Genomic DNA, 13,409 nt, shown 5'->3' on the forward strand with positions numbered 1-13,409 from the left:
CTCTCACACTCATCCATATCCCATCCTCTCTCATCTGCCCTCCTTCTTCTCCAAAAAGAAGACCCGAAGCCACAAACCCCAAGCGAAGCCACCATGCAGTAGAATGGCCTAACCTACCACTTCCCCCCGCCGTGTCGGAGAGGCTCTACCCTGCCGGAGTCTACATACAGAACACCCTTAGGGTGTGACCTATATCAAGATGGAGGGGTGCAAGAGAGTTCAGCGAGTCCTTCCTTTCGGCCGGCTACCGCCACCTCCCCCCGGGCTCTCCAATCATGTTCCATGTTGAGGAAGTCAATCGCAATGGCGTTGTGGTTGCGCTCCTCGCTACATTCACCAACACCTTCGACGCCTTCCACCTCCTCGGACGAGTGTTTTGGTGTGGGTGTGAGTTTGTTGCTTTCACCACCCACAACATCTTTACGGACTTCAACAATATCTTCCCTACCCTCAACGGGTTGCACAACCTCCCATACCCCGTCGACAACCAGGAGTAAGGGCGCCCGGAGGAGCGAGGAGGCGTTTGCTAGGAGGAGGAGAAGAAAAAGAACATGTTGGCCCGGTGGTGCCCCCGATCTATCTATGTATGTATATATCTATTTGTCATATTAGTATTTTAAGTTGTAATCGTTTATGTTAGTGCTACTATTATTAAGTTTTATGTTGTAATGCTATCTATGTTGTAATCGGGTACCTGTTGTAATCGTTTATGTTTGTGCTACTATATTGATGTTTTGTGCTATTATTTGTGGTATATGCACTCACAATATTTTGGTCTGGATGCGAGTTCATGGCATTCACCACATACACCATGGACATGTAACTAGGACATGCAACCATGGACATGCAACTAATTTAATTCATGCAAGCATGCAACTAATTTAGTTCACGGAACCGTTGACATGCATAAAAATAATCATAAAAATAATAGTGGACAAGCAACAAATATGTAAAGCAAAAAAAAAAACAAGTTACAATACATACATGTGCTCATACAACCATGCATGAATCGATCTATCTATCCTCCTTAAAAAATGATTCAATTAATTCAATGTATCACAAAATGTTTTATCAATTTACATTGTGTATCAAAAAATGATCCATCATAGAATTTAGTGAACAACCTTTTTTTGTTGAAGCAACATGGGTGCATCAAGCGGGTGGGCTTGTTTTCTATTTGGGCCTGCTTTTTCTCACAGACGTTATCAGCCCATGACCCTATAACCATTTTTTGTTTGACCCTGAACTCTGCACTGCACTCTTTGTTAACTGAAGAACGGGCTAGCTGTAAAGTGTATGCGACAGAGGGGCCGGACTTCATGAATTGCTGCATTTTATTCATGAGGGGGAACAAATAATTCATTGACTAACTAGAAGTGTAACTGAAAATATCATTAGAAGAATTCAGGCAAATTTTGCTTCACACAAATTCGGCTAGCAAATGATCCCTGGACTAACTGAAACTGCTAGCTAGACACACTAACTGAAACTAGGGACCCCTGAAACTAGCTTGACACATTAAGTGAAACTCTAAAAATTTCTATCGATTGATGAACATCAAGTAAAAGAAACTCATAGCAATGACAGAACAATAAAATGCTCCAGCCATCATATTTGCATGCTGCAAATCAATTAGTTGCTTTAGTTCCTGGTTCATTTTCTTCAATTCACACTTCATATCAGCATTATCCATCATCGGGTCTGCTCTATCTGCCAAATGGGGGGGGTGTTCAACAGCAAGTGGCCCCCCAAAATTGAGCTCTTAGGTTGATGCCTCCAGTTTCAACCTCTTAAGAACAACTCCAATGGGGCTACACATTTCGTCCGTCGCCGTCCGTTTGGGTCAACGCGGACAAAAATGATGGTCCAACGTCCCGACCAATTGCCAAAACGCGTTCGCTTTGCGTCTGCGCCGACCCATTTCCTGCCCAAATTTGTGACTGAAATACGTCGGCGCGGACGCGAAGTGGACGCACGCGCCCCCTCGGTGTCTGCCCCCAACCACCGCGGTTAATATAATTTATGACGGAAGCCATCCTCGGGCCCATGCGTCGGCGACCACGGTCGGCCTTTTTTAATCCGAGCGTGCGGTGGGTTCCGCTATCTGCTTCCAGAAGCCCGTCCGTCCACATCTCGTCACCCCTTTGTTTCCTCGTCGATGACCCAGCAGCCATGGACAACGGCGACAACCGCGTCGTCTATTCCAGTGCGATGCCGCCAGAGGAGGTCGCCTACCTGCAGGCTATGAGGGCGACGCACCTGGCGCACCAGCGCGCCCGTGCTACTCTCGACTTCTTCCCGAACACCCTCATCGTCCGCGCCAACGCGCTTCTTCCATAGGAGACCGCCTACCTTGAAGCTCATATGGCGATGCAAGAGGCGCGTGGGCGTGCCCGTGCTGGTGCGCCACCGCCGACACCAGCCCGCCCCCGCTCCGGCACAGCCCGACCTCGCCCCCGCGCCGGCACAGCCCGACCTCGACGCCGCCGCCGAGGACGTCTAGGTTTTTTCTTCTTATTTTTCATTAATAATGTAACGCGTGGACTCTCGTCGGCCTTCGTGGCCGGCTTTTTTAATATTTAAGCACACATTTTCATTAATATTATGCATGTTTGGTGTATGCGTGTAAAAATGGGTCGAACCAACGTTGGTCACATATGCGTCGACCCAAACATCGAAGCGGACGTTCGTGTCCGCCTGACCGACCCAAACAGCCAAAAGGCGGACAAAATCGCTGTCCGTTTGGGTCGGTCCGTTGAAGTTGCCCTAACATATTCATCAAGCCAGTCAAAAAAAAAACAGGCAGTGTTAACATCTCACGGCCGGTGGATCTACATTTTGAGGATGACAGGGTTTCTTTAGTCATGATTAACAGCACTGGATCGGATCAGCAAGGAGACAGATCAGACAAATTGACAGGATCGAGCGGGCGCCGGACGCTTACCTGCCACGCGCGCCTAGTAGGGCCTCCGAGCCGGGCGGGCACTGTGCGCGCAGCCTACAGCTTTCGGTCTCGGCGTCTCCGCGCCCTGCGCCCTGTGAACCTTGACAGGTTTCGCTTGACGAGGTGCTTGGCGTTTGACCCGATCGGCCGGGGACGAGGACGGGGGCCCCGCCCCGCGCGGCCCAGGCGCGGGTCACCGTCGCGCGCGTGGGTCGCGGTACTTGGTGTCGGCGCTCTGGGACGACACAGCCATCGGCCGGGGCGCGCTCCACTGTTGCCGAGGCCCCCACGCGCGCCCATCGCGCTGGGCTCGATCCGGCTCTTCGCCTAGTAGCAGCGGCAGGTACGAACCAACCGGCCACCGCTGTTGGTTGGTTGGTTGCTTGTCCTCCCGCGACGAGCAGCGCCGGGCGGGGCCGACTCTCGCGTGCTCCACCCCCATGCGGCCATGCGACACCTACCATGGAGGGACACGGGCGCAGGAGAGGAGAGGGCGCCAAGCAGAGAGACGGACAAGGAAGCCAACCTGCAAAGCCCATGGGCAGCACAGCCTGGTCTCACTCCGTCGGGCTGGGCTGGCCCTGGACGTAAACGGGAGCTCCCATTTGCCGCCAGTTACGGCGAGTTATCGGGCAAACGCACAGGAGAGCGATGCTAGGGATTTTAATGAACTGGCTCATTAGCGCCTTTCACTAATTCCAGTTTTGAATTTCAGTCGATTTTTCGGGTTTTGAAAAACTTTTAAAAGGGTTTCTGAACCAGTTTATCCTTTTTTGTTTTCTTTTTATTTAATCTTTTCTGTTTCTTTTTTTCATTTCTGTTTATGTTTCAAAAAATGTTCTGGGTTTTCAAAGAATACTCTGGATTTTCAAAACGAATCTTTAAATAAAAAATGTTCGTGCTTACAAATTTCATCAGCATTTTTAAAATTTATTTTTGGTTTCAAAATTTGTTATCATTCGTGCTTTAAAAAATTGTTCACGCTTCCAAATTTATTCGGATTTTTAAAAAAAATTGTTCTCAAGATTCAAAAAATGGAAATAATTTAAAAACTTGTTCCCGTTTCCAAAAAAAATCTGCATTTTTAAAAATTGCTCTCGTTTTAAAATTTCTTCTCGAGATTCCAAAAAAATTTGTGTTTTAAAAAATTGTTCGGGCTTTTCAAAATTTTGTTCTCAAGAATAAAAAATGTACATGATTTACAAAATTGTTTGGACTTCTAAATTTGTTCAAAAAAATTTAAAAATGTCCCAGGTTTCATTATTAGTTCTCAAAATTCAAAAGATGTTCGTGCTTTAAAAATTTGTTCGTGCATTCAAATTTGTTCTCTCTTTTACAAAAACTTCAAAATTGTACGCGCTTCTAAATTTGTTCGAGGTTTTTAAAAATTGTTCTCCGTTTAAAAAATTTGTCCTCAAGATTCAAAAAATATTCTTGCTTTAAAAAATTATTCACCCTTCCAAATTTATTCAGGATTTCTTAAAATTGTTCTCGGATTTAAAATTTTGTTCTCAAGATTCGAAACATGTTCGTGATTTAAAAATTTGTTTGCACTTTCAAATTTGTTCGGGATTTTTCAAAAATGTTCTCCGTTTCAAAGTTCTGTTCTCAAGATTCAAAAAATATTTCTGCTTAAAAACATTCTGTGCTTCCAAATTTGTTCAAAGTTTTTAAAAAAATCTGAGTTTTAAAATTGGTTCTCAAGATTCACAAAATGTTCGTGCTTTAAAAATTTATTAATGCTTTCAAATTTGTTCTCCGTTTTGACAAATGTTCATGTGTTCGGAAAATGATGGGAAATTCAACATTTATTCATTTTCATAAAACATAAAAAAGAAAAAAGAAATTAAAACTAATCTCTCCCTAATAATAAAGCACGTAGGGCTTGTGTCGTCCGTCGTCACGACGCTTTTACAAATAAGCCCTCCTGTTTTTGGTAATCAACCCATACTCCTATCCATTAATCCGTTAAGTGAAAGAATACATATTCAATGGAGCCTCTCTCTCCCGCACGAGAACGAGATACACCGCGGCGCTAGGGTAACCTCCGCCGCTGCACCCCAGCCCTTCGCTCCCGGCAACCCGCACTGCCCTTTGCCTTCGCTCCCATTGTCGTCTACGCCGCTACCCTTTGCCAACACCGCCACCAAGGCCAGCGCCGCCTCCCCATGCCTCCGTCGCCGTCCTTTGCCAACGCCGCCACCAACGCCCGCGCCGCCTCCCCATGCCTCCGCCGCCACCGCCGTCCTCCGCCGCCATCGCCGCCCGTGTCGTACGCGTCGCCTCCCTGTGCCTCCGCCACCACCGCCGTTTGCACCGCCGACCCTGTGGCGAGAGAACGGGAGTACAAGGGGAGGGAAAGCGCGGGGAGGATCTGGCTCATCGGCGGGATGGGGGAGGAGGTTCCTACTGCTACAAATTGCTGGCGGGGGTGACTGGCTCGACTAACTCGGGTTCAAACTCGTGCGAGGGCTTTTTGTGCATGTCGCTACAGGTTGGTGCTTCGTCAGTGTTCGTTGGACTCTTTTCCTTTCCAATAGTTTGGACTCTTTTCTTAATAGATGGTCTCTTGTTTGTGGGTGATAGTCACATCATTCAAACGCAAATGTGCAGATGAATTTATCGCAGGATGTGTGCAGATTGCTCTTGTTTGGACTCTTTTTTTAATAGATGGTCTCTTGTTTGGACTCTCTTTTTAATAGATGGTCTCTTGTTTGGACTCTTTTTTTAATAGATGGTCTCTTGTTTGTGCCGTGATGAATTTATCGCAGGATATGTGCAGATTGCATACGGATCAAGTAAAATTATATGCTGAGCTTCAGATCCACTCCACGCTCGAGGGAGAGGTATTCATCATCCGTTGCCTCCTTTTGTTGATATTAGAGAGAGGATCGTAGGGGAAATTGGTACTTTCATGACCAGTAAAGCTTTCTCGGTGATACCTAGGTACCCAAGTTATGAATTCACATGTTATTTCAAATGAAACATCCTTATTTCCCTGCCTGCAAAAATGATCCAGTACTATTTGAAAAATACACACAATGTACATCTGCATGGGTTTGATCTGCAGTTGAACTCTTATGATCAACATATTCCCAATAACGACCAGCTCATTGTTCATATTCCCCAACTCCTCCACACATGTCACCTATCCTGCTTCCTACTTCCAACTTCCAATGTACTCTTTGACCGAGATTGTGCACATGAGCTATTTGTGAGAATGTCAGCAAACGATGAAATTAGATTATGCATAGCTTTCCAGTGGGTGAATGGCTCTCACATGTTCTACTGCTGCAAATTTGTGTCATCAAGGGTACCTCCTTCAAACGTTTTAAATATACTTTTGATACTGCATATTATGATGATTTTATAACAGTGTGCGTGCAATTAGTTTGTAATCATCATTTTCTATTGCCGAGGGGTGTTCTCCATTGATGATGATCCAGCAACTGATGCTTCATTTCTGGATTAACAAGAAAGGTCAAACTGACTAAAAAATGTAAGGACATCAACATCTTCTCTTTCTCTATTATGAGAGCCATTTCAAGTATAAAATTAATGGTCTATAAATCAACAATCTAACCCAATGCAACGCACGACATTTTTAGTATGTTTCATACAATTTATATTGAACCTATTATACCTCCGTTGCAACGCACGAGCATTTTACTAGTCAAAAAAAGAAAACAACAAGAAACAGAAAAAAAAACAGCAAAAAAAATGAAAAAAAATAATTATCAGATTTTTGTGGGAAAACAAAACTGCGCCGGCCCAGTCTGGGCGATCCCCCCTATGCGTAGGAGAACTCCCTGCCGCAACCGAGCTAGCTACCACTCACTGCGCCGGAAGGGGCGCGCCCCAGTTACGTTCCTTATTTTTCTGTCATACTTTTCCCCTTTTCTTTTTTATTTTCTTCTTTTGGTTCCTTTTTTATTTCCTATTTCTTTTTCTTTTTTTTTGAAGAAAAACATTTTTCGAATTTCAATAACAATTTTGAAAAATCATGAAATTTATTGGAAGTGTAAACAATTTTTTAAAGCACGAACATTTGTTACATCTTGAGAACAAAATTTTGAAAAGGAGAACAACCCTGAACAAATTTGAAAGCGCGAACAAGTTTTTTAAGCACGAACATTTGTTGAATTTTGAGTGCAAATTTTGAAGCCGAGAACATTTTTTTAAAAAAGTGGATAAATTGGGAAGCATGCACAATTTTTTTAAACATGAACATTTATTGAATCTTGAGAACAAAATTTTGAAAACCCCAAATAATTTTGAAAGGGCGGAGAAAAACTAAAGCACGAACATTTTTGGAATTTTGAGAACAAATTTTCCAACTGAGTACAATTTTAAAAAAAAGTGAACAAATTTGGAAGATAAAACAAATTTAGTCTTGAGAACAGAAAATTTAAAAAGAGAACAATTTTAAAAACTCCGAACAACTTTGAAAGCGCGAAGAAAAATTTAAAGCACGGACATTTTTTGCATTTTGAGAAATTTTTTTGAAACCGTGAACAATTTTAAAAAACGTGAACAAAATTGCAAGTGCGAACAATTTTTTAAATACACAAACACTACTTGAATCTTGAGAACAATAATTTGAAAAGTAGAACAACTTTGAAAAACCGTAAACAAATTTGAATGAGCGAACAATTTCTGAAAGGACAAACATTTTTTGAATTTCAAGAACAAATTTTAAAACCGAGAAGAAATTTTAAAAACGCGAGCGAATTTGAAAGTGCGAACAATTCTTTAAATATACCTATTTTTGGAAACGTTAAACAATTTCTTAGTCTATAAACAAATTTGAAAACAGGAGCATTTTACAAACATAGAACATTTTTTTGTAGGATAGAACATTTTTCGAAATTTGTGAACTATTCTAGAAATGGGGACATTTTTGAAACTTATGTACACTTTTTCAAATAGGAACATTTTTAGGAACGTCAATTATTTTTTAGAAAACGAAGTATATTTTTAAAGTTCCCGTACATTTTCAAATCGTGAATATTTTTAGAATTGGCAAACAAAATTAGAAAAAGTTTTCAATTTGTGCACAAATTTTACAAAATAGAAACAGTTTTTTTGTAAAAAAGGAACACTTTTTATATAAATGTGAAAAGAAGAACATTCTTTTACAATTGTGTACAATTTACCAAAAAAGAAACATTTTTCGAAAAATCATGCAGTTTTTTGAATATGAGAACAATATTTGAAACACGAAATTTTTTCAAAAGATGAACACATTTTGGAATCAGGAACATTTTTTGAAGCTCGTACATTTTAATATAAACTGTGAATACAAGAACATTTTTTGAAACTCAAAGAAAAAATTATAAAATGTCAAACAGAAAAATAGGAAAGGAAAAAGGAACAAAAGTGAAGAAGAAAACTAAAAAGGAAACAATATTTTTTTTCGAAAAAAGAACATTTTTTAAAAATGACGAACATTTTTTGAAAATGTTGGTCATTTGTCTAAAATCCCAAACATTGTTTGAAGCTGTGAATGTTTATGAAAAACGGATAATGTTTGAATTTAGAACATTTTTATAAAATCTGAAACATTTTCTGAATTTCATGATTTTTTTGAAACATGAACGTAGGTTAAAAAAATAATCATATAAAAAATGGTAAAAAGAGAAACAGAACCAAAAAAAAGAAAAAAAACGAAACAGATAAACCGACAAAAAAATGTAGCAGAAACCGGAATTGCCTGCAGAGGAAGAAGGGAAGGACCAGTTTGTCGCGCCCCTGTGAATTTGCCCGACTATTTGACGCAGATAGCGTCAAATAAGGTTTTCTAGTAGGAGCTCCCCTGTATCTCGCTTGAGACTTACTGCATTAAATAGCGGCCCGACCCACAGGCAGATCCAAGATTAGGCTGACCCACTGAAAGAAACCAAGTTAATTGTGTTATGGCCCGGCTGCGGTGCTGGACTGATCGAATGACTCGAGTTCTCTTCCTTTCGGAAGGGACACTTTTCGCGGGACTCAAAGCCAAAGATGACGACGGCTGTTGCAGGTGTGTTGGATTGATGTCCATGCCCTCTCAGCGCTGGTGTCAAGTAAGGAGGAAACAGTGTGGCGGCAATTGCACCATGGTCGAAGATGATGACCTGCTTGCGACTGGTTGCAGATCCTTCTGCTGCAGGGGTCTTCTCTCAAGATTTAGGGATGATGACACAAGGCTCCGAAGATCCTTTTGTCATGGTTGTCTTAGGTACTCTAGGTGTTCAAGGTCCTCCGTGTTTGCGTTTCAGTGTGCTTGCAAGGGTCAACTTCATTGTACTGATTCATGATATGAATGAAAAAACTTTCAAAAAAAATCCACATAAAATAAACCCAAAAAGAAACGCGATGTTTCGAAGATTCGGACTTGTGCTGCACAGCTCATCCACGAGTGACGCTATCTAATAGAGGGTTTTATTGTTAGTGAAATATTTTTAGCACTATGTTTATAAGAATTCACACGAGCAGGATATTTAATACAGACTAATTATTTACTGTATTGTATAATTTTTTTAACAATGCACTCCAAAACATGGAGACTATTTTGAAATAATGTGGACGATATTTGGATTTCTTGACAATTTTGGGAAAGGAGAATAATGTTTCAATTTGTGAAAAAATTCTAAAAACACAAACATTTTCTCAAATGTTGAACAATTTTTTGAAATTACTGAACATTTTTACAAAAGAAGCAAACACATTTTGAGATTTTATATTTTCCTGAATTTATGTAGGTTTATACATTTCTAACAAAATTTGAAAACATGAACATTTTTTAAAAATTCCTTACAAATTTGACAATATTACAATATTTTTCTTACATTTTTTCGGGAACATTTTTTGAAACTTCCAACAAAATTTGAAAATATAACATTTTTTAAAACTTGTGTACATATCTTGAAATTCCCAAACAAAAACTCAAACATGAACATTTTTCGGAATTTGTTAAATTATTTAAATGGAAACTTTTATTGAAACTCCCACAAAATTTAAAAACATCAACATTTTTGTTATTTTTGAAACCAATTCTGAAATGCAAATATTTTCTGAAACTCCCAAACATGATTCAAAAACATAAACATTTTTTAACTAATAATTTTTTTAAATATAAAAACAATTATAATATTCAAAAAAATTTATAATATGGGAACGTTTTTAGAAATTGAAGAACATATTTCAATTTATAAAAAAATATAACAAGAATATTTTTCTGAACTTCTGAACATTTTTTGAATTTTAGGAAATAAAATAAAATTCTTAAGAACAAAAAGGAAATAAAAATAGAAAACGAGAATTGGAAAAATAAATAAAGAAATAGAAAAACAAAGAAAAAAATAAAAAGAAATAGAAAACACAAAAAAAAAACAGTGACAACCTTGTTCAAGAAACTTCTAGAAGCTTCCAAAAATCGGACTCTGTAGCTTGTGTATTATCTCGTAATTGGGCTGGCCATCTTGATCGCTAGGTAGCTCGCGCGTGTGTGAAGGAACGACTATTTGACGCACAATGCTTCAAATAGGAAATTCTCAAGTTTTTTTTTGAGAAATCTCGCACAGTTTATTGATTCATAACGATGTTTATAGGTACAAGGGTTGAGTCATGAGGATTGCACAACCAACCATGCCAACCTACTCGTATAATACAAGCAAACCTGGCGAGATTGTGAGCCTCAAAATAGAAATTCCTTTGTTCGAAAACAAAAGAACAAGAAAAAACTACTTTTACCAGCTATTATTTCATGTATGATGGCTGCATGTGGACCTCTAGTCCCATCACTGATGTCTTTCACCACTCCCTTACAATCAGAGACCACGACGAAATGGTGGATTGATAAATCTTCCGCTAGTGGTATAGCCTCCCTCCATGCGAAAGTCTCCACGATAGTAGGGTTGGCGGTCCCTCGAAAAACCACCGCTGAGGAGCCCAAATAATTGTCGTCGTAATCTCTGCATAAAGCTGCTACAGTGCCATCCACATTCATTTTCAACTAACAAGAGATGTGATCGGTTGTGGTCTTGTATCCTTGGAAATCTAATTATGCTCCTAAATATCTATCGTTTGTCCATTACCGATACGCTCAATCAGCCCCACTTTGAGTATATCTCGATCCTCAACAAGAGCACGCCAAATTTGAGAAGGCCGGGACCCTAGTTCTACCTCAAGAATTGAGGTGTATAGAAAATATGAAGCCTTTAATATTCGAGCACTCAGTGACATCAACTCCTTTAAAATTCTCCAAACTTGTCTTGCGAGCAAAGCCAAATTGAAGAGCTCCATATTCTTAAAGTCGAGTCCTCCCAAATGCTTTGGTCTAGACATGACATCCCACGAGACCCAAGCTGGTTTGCGCTCACCTTGCTTGCAGCCCCACCAAAATTTATTTATGATGGACTTGTTGTGATCACATAGTGCCTTGGTAATTTGAAACAAGACATTGTGAAAGGATCGATATGGTTGAGTAGAGGGGGGGGGGGGGGGAAATAGGCAGCTAACAATTTAAAGCTTTACTTTAACAAAATAAGTTTAGCAACAAATAGGTTGTCTAGATATGCAACTAAATGGGCAACCTATATGATGCTAGCAACAACAATAACAAACAAGTAGCTAAAACAACTAAAGGTAAGAAGTAACCACAAGTGGAACCGATGAAGACCAGGATGTGTCTTGGAAATTCCTTCCATTTGAGGGGAAGTACGTCTCCGTTGGAGTAGTGTGGAGGCACAATGCTCCCCAAGATGCCGCTAAGGCCACCGTATTCTCCTCACACAATGCGAGATGTCGTGATTACACTAGTGGTGCCCTTGAAGGCGACGACCGAAACTTTATAAACAAGGTTGGGCAAATCTCCACAATTGAATTGGAGGGTCCTAACGAAACCACGAAGCTTCACCACAAATGGACTATGGCTTCAAGGTGACCTATTCCATATAGGATGCTCAAACACCCAAGCCTAAGAAGATCTACGAGGGATTTATGGGGGAAACAACTTTTCTCTTGGTAGAAGTGTGGATCAAGGCCTTCTCCTCCAAACCCTAGAGCATCAACAAGAATCGATGGCTAGGGAGAGAGATCGGCCAAGTTTGAGTGTAGGAGAATCAATGGAGCTTGGAGTGGTAAAAGGTGAAGTCTATTAGAGGAAGAAGGCATCTATTTATGCTGGGAAGAAAACTGGTCGTTATTCTGCCAAAGTCGCAACTAAGCGGTTTATTATCTTGTTCATGATAAATTAATAAATTAATTATTATAAATTAATAAATTAATTATTATTATATTTCCTTGTTCATGATAATTGTTTATTATCCATGCTAGAATTGTATTGATTGGAAACTCAAATACATTTGTGGGTACATAGACAACACACTCTCCCTAGTGAGCCTCTAAAGGACTAGCTCGTTCATCAAAGATGGTCTAGGTTTCCTAGCCATAGACATGAGTTGTCATTTGATAACGGGATCACATCATTAGGATGGGTGACTATAAAGGTGCTCTATAGGTATCTCTGTTGGGTGTCTATTGAGTTGACATGGATCAAGACTGGGATTTTTCACTCCATGTGATGGAGAGGTATCCCAGGGCACACTCGGTTATACATCATCACAACGAGCTTGCAAGCAATGTGACTAAAGAGTTATACACGAGATCTTATATTACCGAATGAGTAAAGAGACTTGCCGGTAACGAGATTGAACTAGGTATGGATGTACCGACGATCGAATCTCGCGCAAGTAACATACCGATAGACAAAGGGAACAATATACAGGATTGATTGAATCCTTGACATAATAGTTCGACCGATAAAGATCTTCGTAGAATATGTAGGAGCCAATATGGGCATCTAGGTCCCGTTATTGGTTATTTACGGGGCAGTGTCTCGATCATGTCTGCATAATTCTCAAACCCGCAGGGTCTGCACAATTAAGGTTCGATGACGATTTAGTATTAATGAGTTTTGCATGGTGGTAACCGAAAGTTGTTCAGAGTCCGGGATCATATCCCAAACGTCATGAGGAGCTTCGGAATGGTCGAGAGGTAAAGATTGATATAGGGGAAGTTGGTATTCAGGTTCGAGAAAAGTTCCGGGACTTACAGTTTTGTGATAGAGGTTCCGAAAGTGTTCCAGGGGTCCACAGGGAGAGTCCACCTGCCTCGGAGGGCCCCATGGTCTATGAGAGGTGGCGGACCAGCCCCTGGTTGGCTGGGGCCCCTCCCACGTGAAGGCCCATGCGGCCAAAGGGATAGGGCAGCCCAAGGTGGGGCGCCACCCCTTTCCTTGGGTGGCAAGGCACCCCACCCTTGGCCGTCGCCCCTCGTAGAGGAAACCCTAGGTCGGCCACATCTCCACCCTCCCCCTATATATATGATAGGAGAGGGAGGGCTGCGACACACAAGCCACGGTGCAGCCTCTCGCACTCCCCTAAATAAGCCTTTCCTCTAGATTGTCTTTGTAGTGCTTGGC

The sequence above is a fragment of the Hordeum vulgare genome, chromosome 2H, assembly GCF_904849725.1.
Source record: "Hordeum vulgare subsp. vulgare chromosome 2H, MorexV3_pseudomolecules_assembly, whole genome shotgun sequence".
Classification (NCBI taxonomy): Eukaryota; Viridiplantae; Streptophyta; class Magnoliopsida; order Poales; family Poaceae; genus Hordeum; species Hordeum vulgare.